Raw genomic sequence first — 6,745 nt, forward strand, 5'->3', positions numbered from 1 at the left:
TCCTCATATTTCAAAACACAATCATGCCTTTCCAACAGGCTGCCAAAATTTTAACTCATTCCAGCATTAACCCAAAAGTCCAAGTTCAAAGTCTCATCTGAGACAAGGCAAGTCCCTTCACTTATGAGCCTGTAAACTCAAAAGAAAGTTATTTCCTAGATACAATGCAAGTACAGGCATTGGGTAAATACACCCATTCCAAATGGGAGAAATTGGCCAAGACAAAGGGACTACAAGCCCCATGAAGTTTGAAACCCAACAAGGCAGTCATTAAACCTTAAAGTTCCAAAATGACCTCCTTTGACTCCAGGTCTCACACCAAGGTCATGCTGGTGCAAGATGTGGACTCCCATGGCCTTGGGCAGCTCTGGCCCTTTGACTTTGCAGGGTGCAGCTCTCCTCTCAACTGCTTTCTTGGGCTGCCTTTGAGTGCTTGTGGCTTTTCCAGGCACAAGGTGCAAGCTGTCAGTGGATCTACCATTTTTGGATTTGAAGGGCAGTTGTCCTCTTCTCACAGCTCCACTAGGCAGTGCCCAAATGGGGACTCTGTGTAGGAGCTCCAACCCCACTTTTCCCTTCTGCACTGCCCTAACAGAGGTTCCATCAGGGCACTGCCCTCGCAGTAACTTCTGCCTGGTCATCCAGGTGTTTCCACACATCCTCTGAAATCTAGGTAGAGATTCCCAAACCTCAATTCTTTTTTTTTTCTTTTCCTGACATGGAGTCTCACTGTGTCACCCAGGCTGGAGTGCAGTGGCATGATCTTGGCTCACCGTGACCTCCACCTCCTGGGTTTAAGTGATTCTCTGCTTCAGCCTCCCAAGTAGCTGGGATTACAGGCCCCTGCAACCATGCCAGGCTAATTTTTGTATTTTTAGTTCAGAGAGTTTCACCATGTTGTTCAGGCTGGTCTTGAACTCCTGGCCTCAGGTGATCTGCCAGCCTTGGCTTCTCAAAGTGCTGGGATTACAGGTGCGAGCCACCACGTCTGGCCCCAAACCTCAATTCTTGACTTCTCTGCACCCACAGGCCCAACACCATGTGCAAACTTCCAAGTCTTGGGGCTTGAACCCTCTGAAACAATGGCCCAAGCTCTACCTTGGCCCCTTTTAGCCATGGCAGGAGCTGAAGCAGCTGAGATGCAGAGCATTGTGTCCCAAGGCTGCATAGCAGAGGTGAGGGCCAATGAGCTTGGCCCACAAAACCATTTTTACCTCCTAGGTCTCTGGGCCTGTGATGAGAGGAGCTGCTGTAGGTCTCTGAGATGACCTGGAGACATTTTCCCCATTGTCTTGATGATTAACATTCATCTCCTCATTATTTATGCAAATTTCTGCAGCAGGCTTGTATTTCCCCCAAAAAATGAGTTTTGCATTTCTATCACATCTTCAGGCTGCAAATTTTCTAAACTTTTATGCTCTGCTTCCTCTTGAACCCTTTGTTGTTTAGAAATTTCTTCCACCAGATATCCTAAATCATCTCTCTCAAGTTCCAAATTCCACAGATCTCCAGGGCAGGGGCAAAATGCCACCAGCCTTTTTGTTAAAACATAGCAAGAGACATCTTTATCCTAGTTCCCAAGAAGTTACTTATCTCCATCTGAGACCACCTCAGCCTGGACTTCATCGTATATATCACTACCAGCATTTTGGTCGAAGTCATTCAACTAGTCTCTAGGAAGTTCCAAACTTTCCCACATCATCCTGCCTGTCTTTTTGTGAGCACTCCAAACTGTTCCAACCTCTGCCTGTTTCCCAGTTCCAAAGTCACTTCCATATCTTTTGGTATCTTTATAGCAGCACCCCACTACCTGATACCAATTTATTGCATTAGTCCATTCTCATGCCGCTGTAAAGAACTGCTCAAGACTGGGCAATTTATAAAAGAAAGAGAGATTTAATTGACTCACAGTTCAGCGTGGCTGGGGAGGCCTCAGGAAACTTACAATCATGGCAAAAGGGGAGGCAAACACGTCCTTCTTCACACGATGGCAGGAAGGAGAATAATGGGAGAAATGCAGAATGAAGGGAGGAAAGCCCCTCACAAAACCATCAGATCTCGTGAGAACTCACTCACTATCATGAGAACAGCACACCACCCCCATGATTCAACCACCTCCTATGAGGTCCCTCCCCCAACACATGTGAGTTACAATTTGAGGTATAATTCAAGATGAGATTTGGGTAGGAACACAGAGCCAGAACATATAGACTTGCTAGAAATTTTCTAAAATTATATGTCACTCTTGTACATACAAAAATGGAGAAAATAAAATTGATTAAGGTATCTCTACAAATGTTTTACAGTAATAGTTTGACTTCTGAATCCCACTTGGTTGCGCTCGTGTTTTTCCACCCACTATACCCTCTCTGCCATTCAAAGCCCTGGTCATACAGCAGTTTTGACACTGGAATGTGAACTCATTCACACTCCTGCCCTAGAGATGGGGCCTGTGTTCCCTCCCATTGACTCTTGTATCCCATTGACTGCTTGGATTAATAGAGTACAGTGGAAGTGACACTGTGTGATTCCCAAGGTGGTGCCATAAAAGGCACTACAATTTCTGACTTGCTCACTGAAAATACTTACTCTTGGAGCTCTGAGCCACCTGTTAAAGCCCAAACATCCTTAAGCCACCATGCTGAGAGGAAGCCCAGGTCATACAAGGAGGCCACATGCAGAGTCTCCATTCACAGTTCCAGCTGAGCCCAGCTTTTGAGTTCTCCTCCCTAGAACCCACACTTGTGAGTGGAGGAGCCTCCAGAAATTCCAGTGTCCAATCCTTCAAGTCATGTCGGGCTGCTCAAGCCTTCCCACTGGGGGCTCCAGACATGTGGAGCCCTCCCCACTCTGCCCGAGTGCCTGACCCTCAGAACCTGTGAGTGTAATAAAATGGGCCTTGTTCTGTGTCCCTAAGTGTGGGGTGGTCTGGTGCACAGCAGTACAGAACCAGAATGTCCTTCATTCAAAGGACACTGGTAACACTGCAGTTTCCATCTCCCTCCAGGTCTGCCATCCCCTGGGGGACCTCAGTATCATGCAAATGACCTCTCGCTGCCAACATTCTGGCCTCCCAGTCCTTGACCTCCTCACGCACAGTGACGTCCTCACCTACGTCACCTGGGCTAACTCTTCCAGTAAACAAAAAGGCAGGATCTGGGGTGGGGGGGAGGGGTTTAAGGGACAGTGTCAGGGCTATTGTAAGGGAAATAGAGGTTTCATCTTACCCCCCCTCTATAGATCCTATGACTCCCCCTGGTGTTGTCAACATGCAGAACATTGGGCAGAGCTGCAGGTCACAGTCACCATGTCACCCTTCCTATCAATCATAATAGAGAATTCTGCCCCCAGGGTAGGGGGAGAGCCAGGCAGGTAGCTGGAGGCAAGTCTCCCAGAGCCAGCTGCTGACCCTAGTCTCTGTGACCTGGGCAGTTTCCAGGTGGAGGACCTCAGTGTGCACTGGTGACAGAGCATGAGGGTTGCAGCCCCTGGGCACAGGGGGAGGCAGCAGAGAAAGTGGCCAGAGGTAGCCTGTGCTTAGCCAACCTGGGCCCTGGCACAGGGACCCAAGAGTGAGGTGGGGTCACAGGAGCAGCCAGAAATTGGGGAGCTACTGCCATAGTGAGCCCTTCTTGGCACTCTTCTTGCTGTTGCTGCTGCCTTCTCTGCCACTTAGTTTGGGGAGCTTCAAGTACTGCAGCCCTGGCTGGAGAATCTTCTGCCACCACCCGCACCCAGTCTCCATAAACTTCCAAGACTACCAAGACCGGAGTGCAATCCATAGCTAAGGCCACAAGGAGAAGATTCTGGAATACTGCAATAAAAGCGCTCCTTCTACAACTTGGAGAGCCATATGACAGTCTCTGCACTTTCAGGAACAGTTTGGTCTGTCTTGGGGTGGCCTTGGGAAAGCTGGGCTGTGCATTAGGCACCTTCTGGCTCTCAAAGTAGGAAACGGGGCCAGTGTTAAGCCTTGGAGAAATTGTCTTGGTTCCCTTTCCCACTCTTCCTGCTGGGTGGGAATACACGCTGTGCTTATTCACTAGTAGCAGTGTGTAATCTTCAGGAGAATGTTGAAGCCCTTTCTGGTCTCCAAAGCCCTTCCCCTACACTTCTGGCAACCTCACTACAATCCTGGACTATGAGTAGCTCAGGTATTTTTCTATCTGGCTTCCTGGTCAGGGGTGACCCCTGGAGGTTGGAGAAGTCCCCAGAAGCAGGTAGTGGGACAAGACTCAGGCTTCCTGTGCTTGGCTGTTTCCAGCATCGCAGGTCGAATTCCCTCTGATTTTTATAATTCCCCCTGTATGCTGATGCTTGGGGAACACAAACCCCAACCCACCAGCTCCTAAGGAAAGCCAACAATGGCTGGGGCTTCCTGCTTGCTGGAAGTCCCTCCTGCCTGTTCAGCTTAGGGACTTCCAAGATGCCCTGGACAGGTCTTGCCCCCTTGATCCTTAGCACAGATGCCCTGGACAGGCCTTGCCCCTTGATCCTTCGGGGTGGTGATTCCCCTCTTGGGCATCTGATTGGACTTAGACAACAGATGGACTTCATGGGGGGCTGGCAGCCTTGTTGAGTCCATTCTTCTAGAGTGGTAGTGAGGGTCCAAAGGGTCCTCTCAGCTGCCCTCTGCTACATGTCCCCTACCCACTCCCCTAGTGTTCTGCCTGGGACCCCAGTGGGGGTACAGCTCAGGCCTCGGATGGATGGGGAAGGTTTCTTGGCACAGGTGGGGAATGTGAAATAACATTCAGCACTTGCCACATGCCAAGCAGGGTGCTGAGCACATCCAACCCCTCAAGGAGCTCTAGCCATGCTTATGTGCTAGGTAGTGAGGTACCAGGTGTTCCAGCCTGTGCACAGGGTGAGGACTGGATGGACCCCTGGGTCCTGGCTGAGCCCTGTTGTCCTTCTGTTCTCCAGTGCTCCCAACCTCAGGTACTGGACAGCAGGTGCTGGCTGGCTGCCCCACACATTGGCCTGCCCCGGGCTGCCATTGCACCAGATGTTGCTGCCCACAAGATTCCAGGGGCCTCTTCCCAAACTGCTCAGGACCCTGACAGCTCACTGGACTTCCTAACTAGGTGGTGGCCCCAGAGGGCTTTTATGGTCCGACCTCCGTAAATGCAGGTGATGGGAAGATGGGGTGGGAAACTGGGGTTTTGCCTGAATGGTGTTCCCTCTGCTCTGCCTTGTTTGCTGGATTTCAAGATTAACAGTTCAGAGAATGTTTAGGGCCTGGAGACTGTGAGGGCCTTAAAGCTGGTCAAGCCCAATCTCTTCCCATCCTGTGTGGGGCAGGGACCCCTTATTTCTGCTCATGCAACCCAGTGACCTGGGGCACACATCCTTCTGAGCCAGCCCACTCTTTTGGAGAGATACTTCCTTGCACGAAGCACCATTTTTATCCTTCCCCAAAAATGACCTCACCTAGAATAAATAGACTTTGTTGTCCTCTTATTAATGCAGGAAGTTTCTTTTTCATTTCATTTTGTTTTCCTGCTTAGTACTGTTGTGTTCCCCAGGAATGTTTCCTGCTCCAGGCTGACAAGTCCTCAGTCTCCACGCCTTGCTCACCTACTGGCTTCCTTGCTCACTTCTTTCAGCCTGGGTCTCTGATTTCAGGCTGACCTAGTGACCGTGCACTGGGGCCTGCGCTGTGGGGTCCCCTGCACCAGCCCACGTTTCCCGCTTATCTTTACCACCAGCCATGAAGTAGGGTTGGGGAAGATGTTTAGCCCTGGGGAGAGGAGGAAACTGGCTCAGAGAGGTTAAGTAGCATGCCCTAGACATCCAGTAGATTCAGACTTGGGTCTTCTAACTTGTGTCTGCCTGATCCACAATCCATGCTATTAGGTTTTTTAAGTTATTAATTGTGATAAAATATATACAACATAACATTGATCATTTTAACTAGTTTTAAGTGTACAATCCTTCACATTAAGTATATTCACAGTTTTGCACCCATCACCACCATGCATCTCCAGAATTTCTCATCCTCACATACTGAAAGTCTGTACTCACTAAACAATTACCACCTATTTCTCCCTCCTCTGACCCCTGGTAATCTCTATTCTGTTTCCTGTATGTATGAATTGTCCACTGTAGGTATCTCACGTAAGTGGAATTATAAGATATATAATTGTATACATACATACAATATTATACATACATAATTGTATATATTATTGTATATATTCTACAATTATACAATATATAATTGTATACATATATACAATTGTATACATACATACAAACATACAATATTTGACTTCTTTTATCTGACCTATTTCACTTAGCAAAAGGTTTTCAAGGTATAGCCATGTTATGCCATCTATCAAATTTCATCCGTTTTTATGGCTGAATAATATTTCTCTGTATGTATATGTACCACTTCTTGTTTACCCATTCATATGTTGATGAACACTTGGGCTGCTTCTACCATCTGGCTATTGTGAATAATGCTGCTATGAAAACTGGCATACACATATCTGTTTGAGTTTCTGCTGTCCCTTCTTTTGGGCATACACATATTTACAAGTGGAATTCATGGATCATATGGCAATTCTATGTTTAACTTTCTGAGGAACTGCCAAGCTGTTTACCACAGTGGATGCACCATTTTACGCTCCTAGCAACAATGCACAATGGATACAATTTTTCTACGGTCTCTCCAACACTTGTTATTTTCTCTTTTTTGATATTAGCCATCCCAATGGATGTGAAGTTGCTTCTCATTGTG

This window comes from Theropithecus gelada, chromosome 9 (genome assembly GCF_003255815.1).
Source record: "Theropithecus gelada isolate Dixy chromosome 9, Tgel_1.0, whole genome shotgun sequence".
NCBI classification, from domain to species: Eukaryota; Metazoa; Chordata; class Mammalia; order Primates; family Cercopithecidae; genus Theropithecus; species Theropithecus gelada.